Source organism: Myotis myotis, unplaced genomic scaffold, assembly GCF_014108235.1.
Source record: "Myotis myotis isolate mMyoMyo1 unplaced genomic scaffold, mMyoMyo1.p scaffold_m19_p_8, whole genome shotgun sequence".
In the NCBI taxonomy this organism is placed as follows: Eukaryota; Metazoa; Chordata; class Mammalia; order Chiroptera; family Vespertilionidae; genus Myotis; species Myotis myotis.
The window spans coordinates 50,040,560-50,067,040 of record NW_023416390.1 but is presented as its reverse complement, the minus strand read 5'-3'; the positions used below and the strand labels follow the sequence as shown (position 1 = coordinate 50,067,040).

Sequence of the window (26,481 nt, the reverse complement as noted above, 5' to 3'; positions counted from 1 at the left end):
CTTCCATAATAAGAAGCTTTAACAATGGAAAGGTCCACAATTAAAAAGCTTTCTTTTTATGGTGATGGAAGGAGACTTCACTTGGGGTGGTGAACATGCTACAATATACAGATGATGTATTATAGAATTGTACACCTGAAACCTCTCTAATTTTATTAACCAATATCACTCCAATAACAGTAAATTCAATAAAAAATAATTGTAAAAAGCTTTCTTTTTGGAATGGCTGTACTTTCTTTGTGACTCTTTATGTAGCTGATTATGAAAGCTATGGTGGTAAAAAATGCCTCGAAATAGAAAAGCAGGTGCCCCTATGTTTCTCATGGCTTTTTCTCAACACTAAAATCTTACCTGTCCAAAGACAGTTACCTTGATTCTTTTGTACTGGAAGAACTACCTGTATTTATTTGCTCCTTCTTTCCATACTACCACATGAATAGCTCAATTGTAATATGACTGCTAATGTAATGACATCAGTTACCTTACATAATTATAGTACAATGTTGTTGTCTTTGTTCATTTACTGTGCAGTAAGTCTCTATGGCTTATTTACTAGTCGTTACAAGTTTGTACTCTTAAGTCCCATCACTATTATCACACACACACCCTATCCTCTGCTAACATTTTACAGATCTCTGTTTTTATAGCTTTAACTTGTTTAGATTCCCCATATAAGTGATATCATACAGTACTTGTCTTTCTCTCTTATTTATCTCACATAACATAATGTGCTCAGGGTTCATCCATGTTGTGGCAAATGTGAGGATATCTTCCTTTATCATGGCTAAATACTATTCCGTTCTGTGTATGTACCACATCTTCTTTACTCATTCCCCCATTGATAGGCATTTGGGTGATTTTCATATCTTGACTGTTGTAAATAATGCTGTGATAAACATGAGAGTTCATATATCTTGTCAAAATCCTGTTTTCATTTCCTTTGGGTGTCTACTCAGAACTTGGATTGTTGGATGGTATGATAAATCTTTTTACTTTTGTGAGGAAATTCCATATTGTTTCCCATAGTGGTTGGACCAATTTACATTCCCATTAACAATGCATGAGTGTTTTCACCACATGCTCTCCATCATCTGGTTGTCTCTAGTGTTCCTGATGATAGTCATTTTAACAAGTGTGAGGTGCATCTCATTGTGGTTTTCATTCGAATTTCCCTGAGGATTCATGATGTTGAGCATCTTTTCATGTGTCTGTTGGACATTTTGATGTTCTCTTTGGAGAAATGTTGTTTATGGCCTACAGAATAGGAAAAAAAATCTTTGCAAACCATATATTGGATCAGGGGTTAATATTAAAAATATATGAGGAACTCTGTCAACCCAATAATAACAGCAACAGCAATAAAAATGTGGTTAAAATTGATAGGAAAGCTAAATAGAATTGAAACAGAGACAATGTTTGGGTGTGGGTCTGATTTCTCATCTTAGAGAGAATTAGAATATTAGATTCCCTGGAAAGGGATCTATGATGTGCCTTGTTTAAAATAATATTTCTGTGAGCTCCTGCAGGTCCCTACAGCTGGCTGCCCCGGGCCAGGCAGGGCAGGCACTGGAGCCCACAGCTGGCCCCCATCTCTGCTGCTGTGCCCCTGCTGCTGTGAAGGGCCACCTCCCCCACAGCTCGCTATCAGGGAGGCCTAGTTGAGGCCTGGGAGCGTGCCTTTCGCCACAGCCTCCATGTGCAGCTACCTGGACTTGCCTTCAGTCATCTCCACGGGTTCAGGCCACAGGGCTCCCTCTCCACCTCCAGGCTGGGGGAGAGCCAGCAGCCGCCACTCTGCAGGGGCTCCAGCAGCACAACCCAGGTCTCCTCACAGCGCATCTCACAACCCAGACAGATGGTCAGACAGGGTGCAGACCGAAGGCTCACACCCTCCTGGCCATGGTTATGCACTGAGAGCAGCGGCTGTCTGGTGACTCTCCTAGCCAGGGTGATGGTGCAGAATCTTCACTGAGTTTCAGAAAGCATGTTCCAGGTCTCTCGTGCCCTGGCTTCCTGAGCCGGGGTTTGCAGGCGAGCAGAGCAAGGGTGGCCCTGCGTGTTTATGAAGCCCTCCTCCCACCGGGGACCTGAAGGAGAGGCTGGGAGCTCTCAGGGCTCCATGTGGTACCAGCCTCTGGGGACAGATTAATCAGTCATTGCATCAAGCATCACACTTCAAGAGCAGGGTCAGGCCACAATGAAAAAGTCACTCATGCTCTTCAGATTTAAGACAGCCTCCCCTGTCTCCGCCCTGAAAGATGAGGGTTTGACACTGGGGTCACTGTAAATGTGCTTGGGAGAATAGGGAGTCTTATCTAGAGGAGAGAAAATAGTCACCAGGACCCAGCCATGGTTTCAAATGTTTATAAATTATTTTATCGGTGCATTTGCAAAGTTTCATAAAACACCCATAATATTTTGTCCTTAGATTCTACTGTGACAGCTAATGCAATAATGATTTCAAATGCCAGTGTTCAAAAGCTGATTTTGTACATTTTTCTTGTCAGCTGCATTGTAGTTAATGAAATTAAACACACCCATCACATTTGTCTTCAGGGGACAAGGAACTGAACACACCACTGGTTTATTTTTCTTTTAAAATAAATTGAAGACAGTCACATCTGAATGATCCTGAGTGGTGTTCACCCAGGAGCCAAGGGACTCCCTGGGTACCAGGGTTGGGCTGAGGTGCCGGTATTCAAGAGATTATGACATCTGAAACCTACCTACAATGAAACTTTTATAATAATATTGAGGGTCATTCCATTGATCTTCCTAGAAAAAAAGATCTTTAATTTCACTAATAAGAACATGGAGGATAAGAAATCTACAGAACAGTTGACTACTTACATGAATAGAACAGTTGGACACTGTGAAAAGCCCCAATAAACTATGCAAGGTGATCTACCACAGGAAGAGTTCATCATCCTTTTCCAAATCCTTGTTATAAAAAGAAATAGCTCCCTCCCCCCCCCGAAGTTGGGGCTGTGACATAGCAAGTAAATAAACTGGCTTGTGCAGGCCACCTGCTGAGAAAGAACACCATGGTAGTCACACATATTTGCTTAATTTCGGTGATTTTGGCTCTTCACAGACAGAAAGCCAATCATTAAAATACAGTGGGGCTTTTTGTTTTGTTTTGTTGTTTTGCTTTCCTGAAGTTTCTCAGGACCATGAAACAATGGCACAAGTTTTGTTCAGCAGAATCTGAGGTTGAATGTAGCTTTAGCTTCCTGGAAAAAGAGAAGTGAACTTGTAGCTCAGTAGGTGAGGATAGAAGACCTTGGAGTGCGGGCGGGTCGTCTTCTTGTACTCAGTAGTTCACAGTAGGAAAACTTGGCTGCTGTGTGGAATTGCTGTCCCTAGCAAAGTCACTACTTAAAAGTAAATTGGAAGAACATAAAATAGGTGGTTTAAACTGGCTTCAAGCATCATAACAAGGTGGTGGTCAGAACTATTCTCTGAAATGGGAATTATAAATAATGAAAATATTCACATAAAAAAACAATTAAGTGGATTAAGGGAACAGGAAAACCATCTTCACCTGGCCGGGGTGTGGCTCAGTGGTTGAGATTCGACCTATGAACCTGGAGGTAGCGGTTCCATTCCTGATCAGGGCACAAGCCTGGGTTGTGGGCTCAGTTCCCAGTGTGGGGCATGCAGGAGGCAGCCAATCAATGATGCTCTCTCTCATCATTGATGTTTCTATCTCTCTCTCCCTCTTCATTCCTCTCTGAAAGCATTAATATATATATTAATATTTATAATATATTAATTAATAAGTAGATATAGATATAGATATAGATATAGATATAGATATAGATATAGATATAGATACACCATCTTTCTTTGGTTTCAGGACATATTGGTAATATAGCTATCCTTAGATGCTTATTATTACAGTTGCATTGAAAGACTTCATCTACTAAAGAACATTTGGTTATTCAAAACATTCCAGAACTATTTGATTTCCAAAAACAATCTCACCAAACAACTGTGAACTGTGGAAGAAATAAAAATTGTTTCTTTAAAGCCCCATAATGAAAACACTGACAAAACCATAACAATCTGTTTTATATTGAAGTGGAAAATATTCAAAAGGAGCAGCTCAACTTCAGTGAGGTGAAAGTGCACTGTGAAGATTGCTTGTCTTCACTGCATTTGGTAATATTGTTTATAAACTACTGGATCTTAATGAAATCCTGCATAAGAATATACTTTATGCTATGTGAAAAAATAAGAAAACTTATCACTAGAAACCACAAAGACCAATCATAATTACTTTTAAGATTTTATTTTATGAGAAAGCACTCAAAATGTTACAGCTATTTTCGTATATTGAAAAGACTTTGAAAGTTTAAGACATCACAGCAAGTAATCAACACTAAAAGTTTTTGTCCACACTGAGATACTGTGTATACAAATAACTTAATTATTAAAAAGCCAATGTGAATGATACCAATTTTCAAATATTAAAACTGACCATGCTTCTGCCATGCTAAAATTATGTCATTAAATCGGGTTTCTATTCATGTAGAATGTTGTTAACACTTATTCCACACCATCTTTAAAATTTGAGATGATTTTTAATATCTCTGGCTTTATTTTACCAGAATCATCATGTCAGGTATGTATAAAAGATATATGTATTTATATCCTTAGCTGGAAATATTCACATATGGTTGGATAATTTATATTCACTTTCTATTGCATATAGATTTCTAATATGTTTAGTTCTGCATCATTTGGCCTTCCTTCATTTGAATAAATTCACTAAATATCCCTAAAGAAAATAATATTCATGTGACAGTGGCATGTTCTGGGCCCCTTCAAGTGTTATGAATTGAATTGTGTCCCCTACGGAAGATACGCTGAAATCCTAACTCTGCTGCTGGTGAATGTAACCTTATTGAGGAATACGGTCTTTTCAGTTGTGATGAAGCTAAGATCAGGTGGCTCCTAATCTAATATTATTGGTGTTCTTTTAAGAGGAACAAAATGAAGTTCAGGTCAAGATGGTTGTATAGGTAAATGCAGTATTCAAATCCTTCCACAACCACATCAAAATTACAACTAAACTACAGAACAACCATCATTCAGAACTGCCTGAAATCTAGCTGAACAGAAATCCTACACCTGAGGATATAAAGAAGAAGTCACATGGAGACTGGTAGAAAGGACACAGTAGGGGAACGGGCTGGTCCCACACTCAAATGTGGTTGTTAAAAATCAGGAGGATATCTCAGCTGCAGAGGTCCCCCCTGAGAAGTGAGGGTTCCCAGCACTGCACCAGGCCCCAGCCCAGGGTTTCAGTGCTGGGGGGGAGAAGTTCCCATAACTTCTGGCTATAGAAAACAGTGGGGATTGTGGCTGAGTGAGATGGAGAGCAGCTGGAATCCCAGGCAGTTCCTCTGGCCAGTGCATGGACTTACTCAGACTTTTTAAAACAACTACATAAAAATATAACTTTGAAACAAATGAAAGAAAAGCAACATGCACACACACACACACACACACACACACACACACACACACACACACACAATCTAAACCAAACCCAGACCACTTCTATTGCTTGTAAATTGATTTACTCATCTTGAAAAGCAGATTGGATGAGTCTCATAAACCAAGAAAAAGATTGAAACTTCTATAAGAAAAGTTCAAAAAAGAAAAGTTCAAGCAAAAGTTAGCCCAATCTGATGCTGTTTTGTGAGTAGTAAATTATTTTACCTGATTCATGGGGAAAAAATGCTATTATTTATTCTTAAACAAATGATAAATACATTGTTCAAAATAGGGCAAGTGATAGATTATATATTTATCTCTGCAGCTGATTATTACCACATATAAATCAATTCAAGATTCAATTGTTTAGAAGTGCCATAAACTAACAAGGTGGCACACTAAAATACTCGAGTGATATATTTTCCTACAAATACTTATTAAATTTTCCTATGTGGAAGGCACTTTAGATATATAAATATGGGAAAGGTGTATTTTCAGGGAACTTTCATCTAGAAGGCACAGGACCAAAAACAGCCTAAGTTAAGAGCTTAAACACACCAGTAGAAAAGCACAATAGGGTGTGTACAGGAAATAAATATTGGCTCTGATGGGACGAAACAGAGAGATTATAAACAGGAAGAGTGAGCTACAAGGCTCGATGGGTATGTTGGCGAAGGATCATGGGAGACTGTGAATAGCTATTAATAATACTAACATTAATTTAATATTTAACGTTTGTCCTATACTTGCTTTGTATGCATCAATTAATTAATCATTACAATAACACTCTGAAGTAGATACTAATATTATCACCACAATTATGTAGATCCAGGATATGGAGGCACAAGAGGTTAGGCAATTTACCCAAGGATAACAATTGGAATTCATAGGATTTGAATCTAGACAGTCTAGCTGCAAAGCTCTTAATTATTGTGCAATACAGGCATTAAAAAAGAACAGCTAAGTGGAGAGCAGAATAATTTGACACAGTTTTTGCAGGCAATGACATATAAAAATAGTTTATTATAATGGAATTCTTACTATGTGGTAGGCACTCCACTAAGCACTTTGCATTCATTGTCTAATTTTAGTCATCACATATTCCTGTGAGCTAGGGGACTGAAGATTTTAGAGGCAAAGTAATGAAATTTACCCAAAGATTAAAGTAATATTCTGGGGAAAGTTTCTGGAAAGTTGCATGCTGGATCAATATGGAGATCTAAGAGGTGAGAAAGTCAGTTTTGAAAGTATTCAAATAACCCAGACAAGAGAAATAGAGGTTTAAAGTTAGAGTTTTCGAAGTGGGGGAAGAAAAACTAATATGAAATATTGTGGGAATAGAATAGATATAGTGTGGGCAACTAGTCATTATATAAGGAAAGAGTGAAAAATCACTTAAGAATCTCAGATTTGGAACCTGGGTATCGGAGAATTGTGGTGCAGTGAGAGCAGAGGGTCATAGTGAGAAAAGAAAGAAAGATGATGATGCCCTAGCATGGGGCCATTCAGTGGGCGTGGTTTCGGTCTTGAGAAATGTTGACAAGCAGATAATCTTAGGAACGATCTTCACAGAAAGCAAAGGTGTAAGATTAGAGAAAGCTAACCCAGAGAGAGAGAGACAGGGAGAGAGGGTCACTAAGGGATTGCTACAAGCTTCAGGATGATGAGGGAGTCTGGTCACTCCACTTCGTTCCCTTGTTCCTCTACCTCTTTGTTCCCTGTCCCCTCCTCCTTCATTTCCCAGTACCTTGCTTGTAGTAGAAGCTCAGTATTGAATGAATAAATGATGGAATAAAGAAATGAAGAAATGAATGAATGAGGGAAACTTAAGACTACCTATATTTGTCAAACTTAAGAAATAAAGTCAGAGAAAAAGAGAAATTAAAAATTGAGAAAGAATATAAAATACGATTATCTGGTCCATAAATTACTATGCTATATAGACCATAAATATAGATGTAAGTTTTCTTCTGAAAATCGTAAGTACATTTCTTATGAATTTAATCTTATAAATCAAATGTATTTGAAGACTTTTTAAACAGCAGGAATATTGTTATTATTCCTAGGGTAAATGGAAAAGTCATCTCATATTAATATTTTAAATAAATTTGGGTCCATCATATAGTAGTATTTACAGTGCAGTTTTACTTGTTTATAAATTAGCTTTCTTGCCCAGCCGGTGTTGCTCAGTGGTTGAGCATCGATCTATGAACCAGGAGGTCAGGGTTCAATTCCTGGTCAGGGCATATGCCTGGGTTGTGGGCTCAATCCCTAGTGTGGGGCGTGCAAGAGACAGCCGATCAATGATTATCTCTTATCATTGATGTTTCTATCTCTCTCTCCATTTCCCTTCCTCTCTGAAATCAATAAAAATATGTTTAAAAAAGAAAAGAAATTAGCTTTCTTCCTAAGAGAAAGTTTCTTTTCTCTTGTAGCATATTTAACAGTCCTCAATATAAATACAAGGATAGAGAATTCAGTCTGTGAACTTATGTCTCTATTTTGGGGGGTTTTCTGATACATAGGAGAAAATTTTATTTTTCAGAATAAATTAAAAAACTAAAAAATTTATGTTACGTATTGAGTTATAGATTATATACAATTTATACTCATAGTCACACAAGCATAAATACATGTTTAATTATATTTTAGCTATAAATTCTGATATATATTTTTCATCTCATATATATCAATGTACATGACTATAAAATCCTATAAGCTATACATTATAAATATACAAATAACTTAATATATATCATATTGTACATAATATACACATCTTTTCTTACATACATATTTTACTTTAATACAGTGGGGCCTTGACTTACGAGTTTAATTCATTCCGTGACAGAGCATGTAACTCAAAGTACTTGTATGTCAAATCAAAAAGTGAACGAATGAGACACGTGATGCTGGGCTGATGTTGTGGCGTTCACTGTGACGTTTGCTGCGCCAACTAGCGGTGGGGTATCTGAAGCTGGCTCATAATCCGAATTTTAGCTTGCAACTCAAAGCAAAAAATCGGCCGAGAGACGGCTCGTATCTCAAAAAACTCATTAGTCAGGACACTCGTAAGTCAAGGCCCCACTGTATATGATTTGCCCTATCATGTACCCATTTTGATTCTACTTTCTGTATTTTTGTTCCTCCAAACTAAAATCTCACACCTATGCATCTCTCAAAATCGAGTATTCTGAATACTGACTTGTGATTCTATTGTGCATTTCAGCATAATCATATTGTTGCCAAGGTCTTTTTCTATATTAAACGTGTGAACCAGCATCGGTGGTTCATCACATGCCATGTGCAACGTTTTCTTTCTTCACAGTCTGCGAGTGCCATCCCATGGGATGTAGGTGCTTGTCAGGGCTGCTTTTATGATGGGTACTGTTCTGCCCTCTTTTTTACATTTGGAAATAAAATGATGTTTGATTTTGCTTTAAATACACATTGCCTTAATAAGTGGATTTTTTGAAAGCATCATAGGATTGATTAGGGTTATAGAATTTTTAGGATTACTTCATGAAGGGGAAAGTAAGTCTCAGAAAAGGCAAGTGACATATATTTTCCCAAATTTGCACAGCTGTTGGATGGCTAAAGTTGGAACTAGAATTGAATTTTCTTATTTCACTTTTGCTTTGTTGCCTCAGCGATATACATATTGAATGCTATTTTCCAATTACACCTAATCGCATGAGTTTCAGTCTAATGAGAAGCTTTTCTTTTTAACTTTGTATAGGAGCAATTCCTTACCTACCCATGGTTCCAGATGGCTCAGGCACATAAAGCAGACATCAGCGATTTTCTCTGCAGCACCTTCCTTCCATCCGGTGTGCTCCATCTATTCATAGCTAAGCCCCGAGATTTCCATCATTCTTCTCACTCACAAGAGACTTGAAATTACTGTGAACATGTTATAAATGCCCATATTCTGTAATAAAAAAAGATCTGCAATCATATCATGGATGCCTAAGGCATTGGCGCTTAATTCTTTCATGGAATCCTGGAGACAGCTCAGATTCCTCCCTAGAAAGGCCAGAGTCCGGGTCATGCTTGGCTTGGTCTTTAGAAGGAGAGGGGTTGTTCAACTGCCCTAATTTTCTGTATGAAGAGAGACTCAAAGAGAGCCATGTGGATCAAAACAAGAGAGATTTGTGGATGCGAGAGTTCAGTTTTTTTATATTTCACTAATAATTTAGTCTGATAAAGAAACAAAATTATTAAAGTGGAATCCTGCATACTTGTAACCTGGAGTGTGAACCTGCGGGGTCTATGCATCGATTACAAAATTACAACCATCGGATTCTGTCACGTTCTCTCCAAAACTTGGACTCTTTAGTTAAAATAAGTTCCCTGAACACAAATTAGAATTTGCACCACACATTCTAGGGCCCATTTCAACAGCAGCAAGAATTTGGCCGTTCTTTACCATCTTTGGAAGGCAGGACCATTCTACAATTCACTTCCCGACCGACCAAGTTGTCCAGCACCTGTGTTTAGGTGAATTGAAAATAACCACTGGATGACTGCTGACCTTTAGCAACACATTTGTCTGCTGAAGAGGTTTTGGCTTCCTATGCCCGGCAGAAGGTTGGAGCCTTTCTTGTAGGTCACCAGTACTCTCCTCAAGGATCCTTTGTTGGGCTTCCCTGTACACAGCTTGAGTGTGGACTTGTCTTCAGGTGGTCACAGCCCCTCAGTCTCCAGCTTCCTGGCTGCCCACTCTCAACACACTCTCTTTTTGTTGGAATCTCCTCCCTGCCTTCTTGAGCCAGGAGTAAGCTCACTTCTGCTTGTTGTCCACATCTCTTCCACGGACGCATTCGTGCACCCTTGATTCTGACAAATGCCTAGAGTTCACACTGAGCCCAGTGCAATGGCTTTTCTTCATATCGCAACGGTCTTTGTCTGGAAATACAGAGGCTCTCTGTGTAACCTCACTCAAGGCCCAGCCAACTAAGCTTAAGGCTATCCACCAGCTTCTCTGCTCCTCTTCTGAGGGTGAAGCTTGAGGGACTCCCATCACTGCCTTCTACAAAGAGATACTCCTCAGAAATGTTCTCTTTCTAGTCTTCTCTCTACTCGCAACGGAGACCTCTTCTGATAGTCCCCATCTCTGCAGAGTTCAAGAGTAGTAAGTCTGGTCTTGCACATTATTTTCTCTAATTTTCCATGTGAGAGATAGACAAAAAGTCTTCACTGTGCAGCCACTGCAAATTGCCCTATTGTGAATGTGTATCATTGTTTGACAAAGGGAACTCACCCAAACAGATTCAGTTATGCCATGATCACAGAGTAAGCACTCTTTGTTATGCCAGCCATCAGAATAGATTAAATCACTTGTAATTGTTAGTTGTACTTATATTCAACTTAACATCAAAATGAGTAAGTTGAAAACATTGAAGAACTAATGTTAATGACTAATGAAATAAAATAGTCTTAATCTCACTAAGTAATTGGTATTCATTTATTTTCCCTTCTTCTTGAAAACCCCATATACGTTGTTATGTGGAATTATTGAACCAATAGCCCATATCTTCCACTATGAAATCCTTAGTGGGAGATCCTCCATCTCCCTCTTTTCTTTAAAACCAACATGCATATGATCTGTTTCAGTCAATCAGATGCTCCAATAAAAGACTTTGACACTTTAGGAAGTAATATGCAAGAGATGCAAGGATCGTTAGAAACCATTTAAGTCTGAGTAGAAATGATAGGCTGTTTGAGGTCATAGCAAATGATTTATGCCACTTTTTTAAGTTGAAAGCTAATTAAGCAAATATGTTATTTTAAATCCAAAGTCAATAAATTCAGCCTACCTCCTTTACAATAGCAGTGAGCAGCGACCCAAACCTTCCTGATCATATCACTCTGTCCTCTTGGCTGGCATGGGGCCCACATTGAACCAATGGGGATTTCATGGGATTTTTAAACTTAAATCTCTCTGGTTACAAAGATGTAAGCTTTGGGGCCCAGAAGTTCTGAGGATCAACCCTACCCTTATCAAAAAAATAGTCTCAGCAAGAGAAATGAGATGACAGATGCTTAGAGGAAACTGGTCCTAGAGTTTACATTTCTGGTTGTCTTCTATGTCGTTGTTGTCATTCCTTTGGTTTAGCTATACTTACCAATATATTTTCCTTTTTCCTTAGGCCAGTTTGAAGTGGATTTCTATTGTTGGCTAACTAAATGACCTGAGTAGATTATGGTTCTTTACAGGTGAATTTACATCTATCACACTGTTGCTGCAGTTAGCTTTTAAAGTCAGATTGACAAATTAGAAAATTTGAAATTTAAAAATTTGAAATTTAAAACTGAATTATGGAAAATGTGGGATTTTATATTGAATGAAAGTGAACTACAGAAATCCTTCATTACACACACACACACACACACACACACACACACACACACACACATTCTAAATAAGACACTATTCCATCCCCTGAGAAAGCACAGCTACAGGGGAGAATTTATGATAATTGCAGAGGAATAGAGTGATTAAACTCCAGTTACCCAAATCAAACTCAAGACCTGGCATTGTCTGTTATTAGCCAGACGACTTAAAACACCTTACATAACTTTGTTCTTCCTAGTACAATCTTGTGAGTAATGTATCTGTGAATCTGTAGTGCTTAGCAAAGAATTTGTCTGAAAATATTGTAGTCACTGACTAAAAGTTAGGACTTATAAGGGTAGAGGTTATTTCTATTCAAGTCTTGTATGTTCTGAAGCAACACTTCCATTTTGTAGGTAAGAGTTACTGTCATCACTGTATATTTTCCAAAAAGATACATTTCAGCCATCACTTTCTCCCTCAATGTGATTCATGACTTCAAAATGACATTTTTAAAAGTGATTAATAAGCAGAGGATAACCTTGATTAGCTGAAGATAATGGCGACATAGAAAAATTTTGCTTAATTACAGGCTGTGGGAAACTGGTAATAAGTTAGGTTAAACAGTGATGGAACAGATAGTAAAACACAATTTGTATGATGGATTGATTTAATCATAGTTGTATTGTTATTAAAAATAAATTACAATAAAACAGGATGGGAAAATGTTGCAGGTGAGGATGTGGCAGTGCTAAAAACAGTGACTTTCAATAGTCCACTGAAGCATTTATTCATGATGTGCTCTTCTTGACCCATTTTTTCCCCATAGGATTGATTATCTCTGAAAGCTTTCCTGACATAAACTTTTGTACTCTGACACAAGGGAGGTGAAGCAAATTATGTTGATTAGTTACATTGTAGATCAATTTTTCTTAGAGCTCACCAGGGCAAAGCATGTACTTAGAGCAGCGATTTTCACACAGTGCATGCAATCCCCGACTATTTATTCAGTAGCACTGACCTCTGTTCCTTTAGATTGTCAAATAAAAACATGACAACAGCCACCACAACAATAGCTGTCTGGTCTGAAGGAATCAAAATGATACCTATTTTTTTTTTTGTTGTTAGATCGGCAAAAAACATATTTTTGGGTGTGCCGCAGAATTTTAGTGATTAATTTTTTGGTGTGCTCTGATATGGGAAAGGCTGGAAATTGCTGACTTAGAGGATGCCTTCCAAGACAAGCTGAATGGAAAGCCCACTTTACTTTGCTTTTAATCATATGTTTAGATTTCATTTCTCACCAGAAGTTTTGGTGCCATCAAGTAACTTCCTTATCAATTGATTCTTTCCCTTGACATAGTTCACAAGGAACAGTGTTACTCTTTTTTTTTTCTCCCCCCAAAATCTAAGCGAACGTGGACTTTTACAGATTTGGGCTCCAGCTGATGCTTCTAATTATACTTTATGTGCTTGCTTATCATAAGAAAAATGCAAGAACTTCATTTGAACTTATGTATATGATGTGGTTAAGTTTGTTTTGAATCCATACTTCAGGTTCCTGAAGTTTCTTCAAGACTGATTTCTATTTACATAGAAGTAATAACCCCCAAAATGTGATGTTTAAGAATCAAAGATACTTGGAATTGAGTGGCTCAACTAAACGGAAGGATGGCTCTGGGTGTTCCTAAAGCAGCAAAAGGCTTCTCATAATTATTAGAGCTACTTGGTAAAGTGCCCAAGAATAATATAATTAAATTTAGTTATCAAACATGACCTTGTATGTGTTCACTCTTTAAGTTTTATACGCACTCATACACACACAAAGAAAAAAAGAGTATTTTTAAAGGTATTAATAATTAAACTTTTAAAATATATTTGATATTTTAAATATATAGAGCTATTACTTAATAAGAAAATCATGAACCTGGAGACAGTTTTGGGTTGGAAACTCTGCTTTGACTCTTGAGGTGTAGCCTATGGTATAACCTACATTTTCTTTCTTTCTTTTATTTTTTAACAATATTTATTGTTGAAAGTATTACATACATCCCCTTTTTTCTTCCAATTGAACCCTTATAGCCACCCTAACTCCCACCCCAGGTCTCCACCCCCTATTGCCTGTGGTAATGGGTTATGCTTGTATGCATACAAGTTCTTCAGTTGATCTCATCCCACCTACCCACCTACCCACCTACCCATCTACCCCCTGCCTTCCCTCTGAGATTTCACAGTCTGTTCCATGCTTCTATGTCTCTGAATCTATTTTGTTCAACAGTTTATTTTATTTATTAGATTCCACATATGAGTGAAATCATGTGATACTTGTTTTTCTCTGACTGGCTTATTTCACTTAGCACAATATTCTCCAGGTCCCTCCACGCTGTCTCAAAGGGTAAGAGATCCTTATTTTTTATTGCTGCATAGTACATTTTCTGAGCCATACATTTCTCATCTGTAAGGTAAAGATCATAATAACTACCTGATAGTGTTGTGAGAATTAAATGAAATTGTAAAAGTATAGCATTGAGTTCTCTATTTGATAATGTAGAATATGCTCAATAGATTGTGATTATACTGATGGTGGTGATAGTAATAATGATGTTCTCTTTCTATATCAGCCTATTTAGCCTCTCTTAGTGAAAGTGATCATGAACCTCACTCTTGCTTAGAATCATACTTCTGAGCTCATATACAGGACATACAAGCAACTGCTTCTGTGCATGTAGTATCTGTTACAACCTATTGGTCTTTTCTAAAAATGGCTTTTACAGCCTGCACATGGTCAAAATAATGTTCTCTGGTTAGATAAATCAATCTGTTAGGATTTTATGACAATTTCTTATATCAAACAGTTTAGTATATTAAGGTGTGGGAGAGAAAAAAATTTACTTTTGTTTCTTTTGATTGGTCTAATACTTAAATCTACGTGAGAGAGATTAACCAGAGAAAATAGCCAAATTCAATTACTTATGTTCATATGGGAACCCTGTATACATAAGAGGTTCAGAGACAGAAAGCTAAAATGAGGTATACATGGCATCCTGAGCCAAGGAATGAGGTAAGATTCCTTGAGGCTTCAGAGGGGAGGAGAGGATTTCACAGGACAATAGGAAGGCAGATGTTCAGTAGTTGGCCCTACCATATAGGTGTCTATTTCTGGCCATAACTCTTATTATGGGCAAGGCCCCCAATTTAGATTCTTTTAGGCACATCTTGGTGAGGCCTGTTCTAAACCCCTTCAAAGGTGACTTAAAAATCAACCTTTAAGAGACTACCAACTTTCTATCACTTCGTATTCTTCATGTGAAAATGAGTAATTGTGATATATGTTCTAATTTAAGCACTTACGTAGCACAAAGTTTATGGAAATTCATCTAATGATATTTCATAATTGTGATTCTTAAACTTTAAGAAGAATGTTCTGGACAATAACAAAAGTATAGAATGAAAAATATTTTACCTTGTATATGTGAAAACTTGATATAAATGGAGACATTTTAAATAAGATCTAGGACACCAGAGGATTTGCTTTGCACCTCTTACTTCAGAAAACATTTGGAATGTTTGAACTGGGAAAAATAACTTTTAGACTAGGCCAAACCAAGCTTGTATTTCAAACAACTATTTGCAAATCTAACAGGAAAGAAGATATCCTGACTATCAGGCTGAATAAAGGTATTCTTTAGAATTAGCACCATCATGTACAGCTAAAGAATTACTTAGCTTGTTTGCACCTATATGAAAGGGCGAGGGCTATGCCCTCCATCTTGCCCCGGATCCTACATTTTTGGGCAGCAGCCATGCGCTCAGCAAGGAGCTTCTTCCCGGAAGCCCAAGCCTCTGCTAGCCACACCTAGGATTTCTTTAAACTAACCAATGATAATCAAGGGAAGTGCGAGCCATAGACAGAACCACATCCTGTGTAACAAGATCCCGACTTGTGCCTGGCCAATTGGCAGGGCCCACAGTCCTCTCTCCTCCCCTTACTCCAACCCTCCTATAAAACCCCTCTCCCCACAGAGCTCTCTCTCTCTGCCCCCTGCCGCTGTGTTGGCGAGTGTGGTGGACGGAGAGCTCGAGCTAGCTTGTATAAAGACTCTTTCTGCTTTTGCATGGGACTTGGCTGGCTCCCTGGTGGTCTTTTGGGGATCCTGAAATCTGGGCATAACACTATAGAAATTCTTTCATTGACCTATTAACATTAACATAAATTTATTTCTTCTTTTCATGCAATTATTTCCCTTCTCTTTTTCATAAAAATCCCAGTGACTTCCATGTCCTAATCAGAACTCTATTTGGGTTTGTGCCTGAATCAGTACTTCCCCAATAGCTATTCTTTTTTACTTAAATAAAAGCTTGATGCTGCTCACTTTGGCCTTTATGTTTTGGTTACCACATATATGTGGAATATCAAAACATTTTTGATTGCTTGCTTAAATTATATAGGGTTCTACAAGGATTCTAAACAACTTAATTGTAACAATTTTATTGCAGTGTTATGCTTAGAAATAAATGCACCATGCTCATCTATTTTTGAGATGTTAGAATGATAAAATATCTGTCCTGTCTTATGTTTCCAGAATTTAATAGTGTGAGGGGGTAAAAGTTTTTCATAAGTGGGAACAGAAAGGAATTTTTATATTTGCTCTAATATTTGAGAAACATGTTCATTGCCAATTGAATATTCATCTGTTAAAAAGGCAGCAGGCTGTCCCTCTCTATTGCTATTGCAAACTACTGCACAGTATTTCAGGGAAATAAATTGTTATTTATTTATTTATTTTTTTAAATATATTTTATTGAGTTTTTACAGAGAGGAAAGGAGAGAGATAGAGAGTTAGAAACATCGATGAGAGAGAAACATCGACCAGCTGCCTCCTGCACACTCCCCACTGGGGATGTGCCCGCAACCCAGGTACATGCCCTTGACCGGAATCGAACCTGGGACCTTTCAGTCCGCAGGCCGACGCTCTGTCCACTGAGTCAAACCGGTTTTGGCGAAATAAATTGTTATTAAATGCAGATTACAGAATTCCACTTACACTTACCGAAGAGTAAATTTTGTTTTGATTTTGTTTTATCCTTGTTTTAATAATTTGGGTTTTAATGTTTATTTTCAATATAGACTATGTGTAAACATTTTTCTTCTTTCGAACTGGAATCCAAGACCCAAGAGAATAACCATTTCATTTTTGTTTATAGAGTAGCTAGTTCCCAAGAGGCCAGCAGAGGGCAGCAAAGCCTAGACATTAACACTGATGCATGAAGGACAAGGATGGGAAAGACGGAATCTGATTTGGCTTGAGTGAGATGTATGTAGCAGGTGACAGTTCTTTTTGCATTGGATGTTTAGGACTAAGTGGAGAGAGTCTTAGAACTTCAAGGCACCCTATAACTCCATTTATTCCACACAAATTGAAAGCTCCTGAGTTTATAAAGAATAAGGCCACTCAGGCTGTTCTTCCAGTGAACACCTAACCTATTCAGTAAATGATCTAAGATATAAATTGAGTAAATAGGTTAAGAAGGATCAGAAAGATAGAAACCCTGAGTGCAGTGAATGAGGCAATATGACCAGTGAGTAGTCTTGACTTTTCCCTCTTTGCAAGATGTCTCTCCTCTTAATCGATGTCTTTTGCTGTCTGTCATCTGTCTCCCACTCACAGCAATATAATCTATTGCTTTTCATGTTGCCTTTTTTCTGTTGTTGTTAATTCTCACCTGAGGATATTTTATATTGATTTTTAGAAAGAGTGGAAAGGAGGGGGAGAGAGAGAGAAATACTGATCTGAGAGAGACACATTGATTGGTTGCCTTCTGCAGTATCCTGACCAGGACTGGGGATCTAGCCTGCAACTGAGTTTCCTGCTCTTGACCAGGATTGAACCAAGGACCCTTCATTCAGAAGGCCTACACTCTATCCACTGAACAATCATCCAGGGCTCATGTTGCCTTTTTAGCAAAGCTAAATTGGGAGAATCTCAAAACACTAGCGTTTTTCAGGGGAAAGTATATAGGTTTGCGCCACATGAATGGGAGAGAATTGATCAGTAAACTATATTTGGCCAAGTTGGTATTGTTTTAATAGAAAAAAAAATCCATTTCCACATTGAATATTCTATACACTAAGTAGTGCACTCACTATTCCTATGCCCCTAACCGGAAAAATGTTCATTATCTCAAGGAGGTTTATTTAACAATTGAAATAAGAGCTGAAAATCTAATGGCCACATGAGATGGAACTATTTTTTTCTGTCATTGTTACCTACAGGGAGGGACATGTGTTTTTAGAGCCTAGAAGCAGATGAAAACTTATGCTGGGAGTGTTCTATCAGTCCATTCATCAAACCACTGGGGGTAACAAAAAGTATGGTTATGTGATAATTGTTTTGCACATGGAGGCCTTCTTTTAAACTCCCCATCTAGTAGGAGGCCCTGTGCCTGCTGGGAAATTGTGGAGATAAAGGACGACAGGATGTTTTTTCTCTCCAAAAACAGTTTCTATTAGCCTCCTGGTGTTTGGCTCAGAGGGTTGTGATTATGATCCTGCTGCCACCAACTACCCATCTCAACTAAAGGAGCAATATTTTGGTGGCTCAAGCCCTGAGAGGATGAGTACTTGGAGTTTTGCTGCCTGATCATGTAACTGTGTGAGAATTAAGTGTGAGGGAACATGTTGTGCTATCCTCCTAGCTGTCTAGTAGTGATATTACTCTATTACTCAACTCAATGAATACCGAAGGAGTTTCTACCTGGATCTTAGTGATGCCTTGGGTACTAGAAGGATACGGAGAAGTATTAGGCATGTCAGTTGCCCTTGGGGAGTTTACGGCTTTATTGTGGATATGAGGATTATATAAACACAAAAATGCCACATGACTTAACATGTTGGGTTGAAGGGATTTCTGTCAGAAAGAACGTGTGATTTCGACATTAAATGAATCTGCTTGGTGTTTAGGGGAGGAAACAAAATTCCTCAGGCAAAGTTACATATTGGAAAACAATATGTAACTTGCTGTCTGTTGTGATTTACATATTTCAAATTTAGTCATCACTCTATAAGCATGCTGGCATTCTGATGAGTAAGCGCTTCTACTTTTCTCATTTTGTAAATAAGGCAATCAGGATGTTGGGAGATGAAGCAATTAGTCTAGGGCCAAAGTATTAGGAGCTAGGATTGTATTTGAATATACTTACCTTGAAGTTTTTGTCTCTTGCCCAACTTAGAGTTGCGAGAGCCATTAAGCAAACCTTTGATAGTAACTATAATAATGGATTCATTAAATATCAACTAAAATATATTGGGGTTACTTAGGATAACTTAAAAAGTTTTCCTATTAAGTATGAATTGTTAAAGAAAATCCAGAGAATAACAAAAGTAGACTGGGTTCTTCAGGCATTGTGATCATGCTAAGCTGGAATGAAGTAGCTATTCCATTTGAAACTGAGTGATTCTAAGCAGTGCCTCTCAGCAGTGAATATCCTTCACTGATGCTAAAACTATCTCAGTGCTGCCAGGTCTCACCCTGTGGGTCTGCACACCTTTCTAGGACAGGGATAGTATCTTATAAAACTTGGAAGACCCTACATACTTTTATTGCCTGCCAGGAGGAAAGGGTTGACTTGTCCAACACGGATTGTCTGCAGGCTGGCTTCCTGGAAAGCCCTGTGAAACTGGCAATGCTTAAGGCATTTAAGGTCAAGGACAAGACTTAACTTTACAGCAGTTTCTATGATGCCAAGAGGGAGGTGTTTCTTCACCACCTATGATTGGTGATGTGGCTAATTCCACTTTTACTTGCCACAGCATTACACTGCAACCGCAGAGTTTGGTCCCCAACCCCTTATTGCCTCAGAGCTGAGCTGGTAGAACTGAAGCCAAAGTTCTGTCTCATCATAGTGCTGTTTTATCAAAATCCTTAAGCACATCAGGAGAAGGGCCGTTACTTTTCCATACATCCTGAAGTTGTTGGCAAATATGAACAGCGCCTCTTACAAGTCCAAAGTCCATGTGCTCCACTTTTCAAAGGGCCAATATTTAAAATGTCAGAGTTTGGGGTAAGGAAAGGTTTATTAATCAAGAAGGTGCCAGCTTCCCAGATTATTAATCAAGGATAGTGTGGCTCAGTGGTTGAGTGTTGACCCATGAACCAGGAGGTCACAGTCTGATCTTCCCGGAGGCCTGCAGGAGGCAGCCAATTGATGATTCTCTCTCATCATTGATATTTCTATCTCTCTCTTCCTCTCCCTTCCTCTTCTTTGAAAATCAATGAAAACATTTAAAAAGAAAAAAGGTACCAGCATGAGAAAATGGGGGCCTTGGAGGTTCCTCAAGTCCATCTTGAGAGAGTCCAGAATTGAGGCTTCTTGTATGAAAAGGAAGGAAGAATGTGCAGGGCAAGAGGTGATTGATGATTGTAGACACCTGGGCACCAACAGGAACCCAAGGAAGATTGGGAAATCTCTAAATCTCTTTTTCCCCAGGTGGTTGACCCTTGCTGACCTCAGTCTGGTCTTAAGACTCCTATAACTCTTTAATAAACAGTCATTATTTTTGTACATATTTTTCCACTTTCTCAGGAGAGACATCCTCTGGCAAGGGGACTCTTCTTAAAGAAAAAACAAACTCAAGCTGCAAGCAGAATTTTCTAATGATTATCAGGTCAATATTCAAGAACACAGCAGGCTTGACCAAGATAGGGTTAGAGAGGCCAAGTATTTCACTCTGTTCCACACCCTCTGCCAAGGACTGAGCAAAGACCAACCTGGAGACCATTGCTATTGATTAGATGGCTGTTTTAACCCCCTCACCGAAGGTTACACCCATTGCCTTGTACCCTGCTCATGATATAGCAGTTCCAAATCTAAACGTTGTGGTGGAGCATTTTATGCTGGCCATCTGCTGTGCACTCAACTGCCACAGAGTCATGGGTGTGCAGTGTGTGGCAGTGATGGCTACAGATTAAAACCAGCAAAGGTGACGGTGCATGAGGGGAAGTCCAAAGGAAATGAGGTGCAAGCTTCAGATATCTTCTTCCAGTTAAGTTACACAGGGACATGTTTAATTCTCTCAGCAACAACATGGTATGTGACAACACATTCAAAATGTTGCCACCAGGGAAGCTAAAGTCTTGGTGTTTAAGGTTTTTATTGGGAGTCAGTCATATGGGCTTGCCTCCCAGTAAAGGAGCCTGTCCCCTACTCAGAATCCAGCAGATAACACACAACAGCCCAGAGCAAACACAGGCATTTGCCAAAAAACATATTGTTAGGATAAACTTATCTGGTCACTGGTGCAGCATGGCCTCAAGGCCTCAGGCACAAATACAAAACCAGTTTTATCATGCAGAATATTCCCAGGAGCTGGCTGAGGGCCACCACTTGTCAGAGATGCATATATTGAATTCAGTGCAGTCCAGGTGACAGTTATCTCAGAAGAATTCTAGTGCAAGAAAATTTAGTATGCATTCCCTTCTTACCTCCCATCAACTCAGGTGTTGTTTGTTTTCTGGGCAGAAACACAGGCCTTGGTTTCTCAGATACTACAAAAAAAAGGAAAGGAAGGAAGGAAGGAAGGAAGGAAGGAAGGAAGGAAGGAAGGGAGGAGGGAGGGAGGGAGGGAGGGAGGGAGGAAGGAAGGAAGGAAGGAAGGAAGGAAGGAAGGAAGGAAGGAAGGAAGGAAGGAAGGGAGAAAGAAAGAAAGAAGAAAGGGCTGGGGCTGGGGCTGGGGCTTTAACAGCCAGGCAGTAGTTCATCATTCTTAAACTAGATTTACTAGATTTACTATTTTTGACTATTTTCTCCCTTGCCTATGATGGAAGCAAGTTTCAACCTCTTTAAATAATTATGAATGTTTGAAAAAGTGGTTAATAATACTTGGTTACTGGCGTCTTGGGACTATTAATTGGTTTTTACATCATATTAGCAAAGCACTTAAGAGTGAATAGCATGAATAGGATAGTGAAAAGTATTGAACACATTGCTCCTAAAAATAAATGTTAGGAATCTATATTTCTTGCATTATCCTTTCAGACATTGTGCAAGCACACTAACTTGTCATTTTGTGTGTGTGTGCTCGCACGCGCATTTGTGTTCTTCAAAATCAGAAAGCAGAGTATAAAAACTCATGTGTTATAGTCAGTTTTCTAGGTAGTTGAAAAGTCTGAGAACTCACCTATGGTGTAAAGGACTTTGCTATATGATTTATGTGCTGGGTTACATTATTATGCACTGTTATGGAAAGACTATGAATATTATAGATCGGCAGCCATTTGCATTTGGGAGCCAAGTAGTTTGCATACTGATAGTGTGCTACTTTCTGAAAAGGGGGGAGAGGGAGCCTCAGGACTCACTTGAGACAAAGGAGCAGGTTTGATATTCTGTGGTTTGGGGGATGAGACTTCAGGAACAGTTTTTATACAGTGTCATTTTTTGAGTCATACATCTGTTGCAAGAACTCACTCTATAAAACCTTATAAGCAATGAACTGTTTATTTCAAAATGAGGCTCTGGGGAATAATCCTATAAGAAACACATCTTGCATTTGTAGAGAAACCCAAGGGGATAGTATTCATGAAGCATTATCCCAGTGCAAACAAAAAATGAAGACCATTGCAAACTCATCAAACATTTGAAAAGGAAATGCTTGATTACTGAATAATTTCTTGCTCCCCTGCTTCCTCTCCCAAGTGCAAAAATCCATCATTCTGTGTTATAGGCAGACTGATGGTTTTTTCTTTCTCATCCATATCTTTCTCTGCTTCTATAAAATTGTTCTCTAGTTCCACCTACTACCCAACCGAGCAAAGCAAAAGCAAAATTTACTACAGACCTTGAAGGTTTTTTAAGTTATGAGTTAGGCCTCTTATGTCATGAAATGTCTACCTCATGCTTTGTGAATAATAATTCTTATTATAGGTTTAACTCGTAAGGTTATACTGTGGTATAGGAGCACATGGAAATTAGTTGTAAGGTGTCAGGTGTTCAAGTGTTTGAGAGATTAGGTGTCTTATAAATTATAGTGGAATCAATGTTGTCCCTATAATAGTGTCATGTTCACTGTCTTGCTTTGTTTTTCAGAGTGAGGAAGTGCTGGAATTACAAGAAGGTGAAAGCATTGAGCTTAACTCCAAGCTTGTGCATGGCCTGGAGAGGATCATATATATGACCTTTACCCATGAGATTGGTTAAAAAGGGGAAGCGTTGTCCTGGAGAGCCTCATCTCTTGGTTTGATTGCATAGAGGCTTACTTTCCTTAATCTAAGTCCAGGTTTCCTCCCTGCCTTCTCTAGATATCTTTTTAAATATATATTTCAGGTCCCGCTCTAAATGGGTAGCATAAAGATAGTAGAAGCATGGAGTTCTTTTTCTTTCTTGTTGTTCTACTGACCAACCCAAGAGGCAGCTCAAGAAAGGCTTGACAGTAACTATAGTAGCCAGTGCAGGGTTAAGATTTCAAACAACTTTATGCAGAAGATAGTGAGGTTTGCAAAATAGTTTTGCCAGAATTCAAATTGCAAGAGGTGCTTCTTACACAGAATGGTGTGTAAAGTAATGAAAACTATAATGAAAATGTTGAGCAGTAACTCTCAAAAAATAAATACATATTTCCTTTCATTGAAGAATGTAGACTTTCTTCAGTTTCAGAATAATGATAGGAAAGGTTAGAGGGACTATGGAAACATTGAAATAAAGCTACTGGATACCCAATATGATGCCATTGTATTGGTAACTTGGAAAGTTGGTCAGGTAGAGAAATGGTGATAGCCATATTATATATCCACAGAAGGCATTGTATTGCATCACAGAAGTATATTTTCGATGATATTTTTACTAAGATCATTTTTCTGGGCAATCTGAGAACTCAAATTTTTTAAGTAAATACACAGCAGGCTTTGAGGTTTCTATTCCTCTGGCATCTTGTAAGTATTGAACCACTGCAGCAGTAGACAGTGGTGATCAAAAGAGTCATAAGAATTACAAATGAAAAGAGAATTCAAGCAAATTATCAAAATGATTTACTGTGTTCAGAAGGCCCTCAGGAAAATCCTTTTATTGAATTCTATGATTGGGGGATTTCCTGTGGTATGTGAGATCTCCTATGTACATTCAATTTTTCCATGAAAAGGGGAAGAAAGAAGGAGCAATACTGTATCTACTGCTTCTCAAATTTCCCCTATTGAATTGCCCTGAAGGGGTTTTATCTAGAAGCTGACCATGAAGCTGACCAAGGTCAAAAAAATTTGAATCTTTCATGTACCTGCATGTGTAACACTACAGCAGAAAGACTGAGAGCCAAGTTAATTAGGAGTTTCTTATCATGAGCTAGAAATTGTGGTGTGTCTTCCGTTGATCTGTGCTATAGAATATTGCATCCCCAAACCTGTCGGCTTCCATGATTAGAACTTTCCATTGCTCTCCTCTTTGTCTCCACTTTCCTTCACATCTCTTTTCTGCTGAGTTTCCATCTCAATGTAAAGACCTTTTTCTGACTCAACATGCTCATCATGTCCCACCTTTTTGAAGTGCTTTGTTTCAGAAGATGTGGGTTCTAGGCTTTCCCCAAGAATTTAAAGGGAATGAAAGAGAATTGTCCTGTAAGAGTTTAACAAAGTTAAAGCAATATTGTCACAGTATAGAGACCACAGGTCCTAGGATCTAAGATTTACTTGTACTCTGATTGAAGGTGTAATGTATGTTACTGAAGGATTGTAATAGACAGCAGAGAGGTGTGTCAGTCGTAAACTCAGAGGAAGGGGCAAACACTAGCTAAAGCCACCCATAGAGTAAGGGCACACCATCTGTCTGGTCCAGGTGGCAGCTAATGACTTTAGGACAGAGTGAAAAAGTATAAACTTTCTTTATATGGTTCAAAGGCTTAATGGCATTGGGTCACACAGTCCACCTATTCTGAACTCACACTAGGCAGTCTTCCAATCATAATTTAGCTTTCCATGACGTTGGCTTACTGAGTGATAACATATTGACTGCAGAATTCCACCTGTCCAGTGCCTTTGGCAGGTATAGATTAAAGCTTTCATATTAAATTAACAAACTGATATCCAGATTTTAACTTGTTAGAACAGGTTAAAAAGAGGACCTAGGGGCTTTCATCTCGGCAAGAATAACTCTCCGAAACAAACAGTTGGTCTTCTGGATTTAACCTAAAATCTCTTGAGTTCAGTTAATGCGAGTCTGTTTCTAGAGATGGGTTCAGGTCAGGAATAGATAGAATTAGGTTAGTTAGCCTTTGAGGCTAAGGTATCCCGACTTCAGACTACCTGTAACCTCATGTGACCTTGTCTACAGCTAATTTACCAAGCAATATGCTCTCTCTGGGATTACTCATATGCTGTTACTACTGTTACTCAGAAATACTGCTCAGAATTACTTAAAGTGAATCAATTTATTTCAATCATTCTAATTTTGTATTATTAAATTTTTCTATTACACCATATTCAATGATGCTATGAATAATGTTAATACTCAAGTTTTTGCTTTCCAGTGAATCCATAAAAGGATTTTAAATTCCCACAGCTCAATGAAAGGTACAGAGAAGTATTCTGTAATTCTAACATACTTGTTATCTGCAAGCTGCAAAGCAACCCTGTGAAAATATATAGATGATATTCTCAGCTAACTTTCAGAAACCTGAGGCTTACCCAAGTTAGATGATGCATCTGTGTGTTGAAGCTATGCCTTCTAATTTCAAGGCTTATGTTTATTTGTCTTTGGTTTGTTTGATTTATTTTAGGTCTAGATGGATTGATTCAGGAGTGTGTGTGTGTGTGTGTGTGTGTGTGTGTGTGTGTGTGTGTGTGTTTGATGGAGGTAGGTAAATTCAGGAGCAGAATAAAGCTAACATTAACTAAACAAAACTTGTGATAATATAGTATCTATTGAGTGAATGGCTCAAGCATGTGATCTTAGTTAAGCACCCCTTCATTTTCTTCACTTTGTGATAATGCTTATCTCAGAGCAACATAGTAAACATGCAACATACATGTTAGTGCTTAGTTTCCTATATAAAGTTCTATAGGAAAATGGGGGTGCACATTTAAACTGCAGATTTAATAGGTAATGTTTTTATTTAGCACAATGCTAGTAGTTGCCATATTTCAAAAACTACATATATTAACACTACAGACATCATTCTAAGGGGTCATAAACGTAGCATTAAGAAGACTCTATCTTCACCATTATAAAGTATTTGGATTGAAAATCCAATTGAATTGCAGAGATCAGAGAAGTGGTTATTTCTAAATTACTGCATTAGTTGAGTCTTAAATTACCTTAAGGTTGGTAGATTGTTTGGGTGTCTCACTGAAAGGAAAAAAAGAGTTAGCTTTGGTATCATCTCTAAGAAAAGGGAGGTGAAGTTAAGTGCTACCTGGAGAGGTAGGGATTCACAAAACCGAAGTACAGGATTTGAAATAAATGTCTTCAAAGGTCAGTGAGCAACAATGAGCTGGAATAGGGTAACGGATAAAGCTAGGTAGGAGTGCTGATTATGGGATTCTTAAAAGCAAAATTTATATTCATATTAATTTGTTTATTATGTGTCTTTCCTTGGGTTCAATTTATCAGACAAGATCTGCTTGACACTTAACAAACCATCTCCATTAATAAACCCACAG

The 26,481-nt window shown here is 38.3% G+C and overlaps 1 pseudogene; it reads left to right on the top strand.

Moving 5' to 3' along the window:
- Positions 1-2,708: 2,708 nt before the first annotated feature.
- On the top strand, positions 2,709-3,571 carry LOC118661555 (annotated as a pseudogene).
- The last annotated feature ends 22,910 nt before the right edge of the window (positions 3,572-26,481 follow it).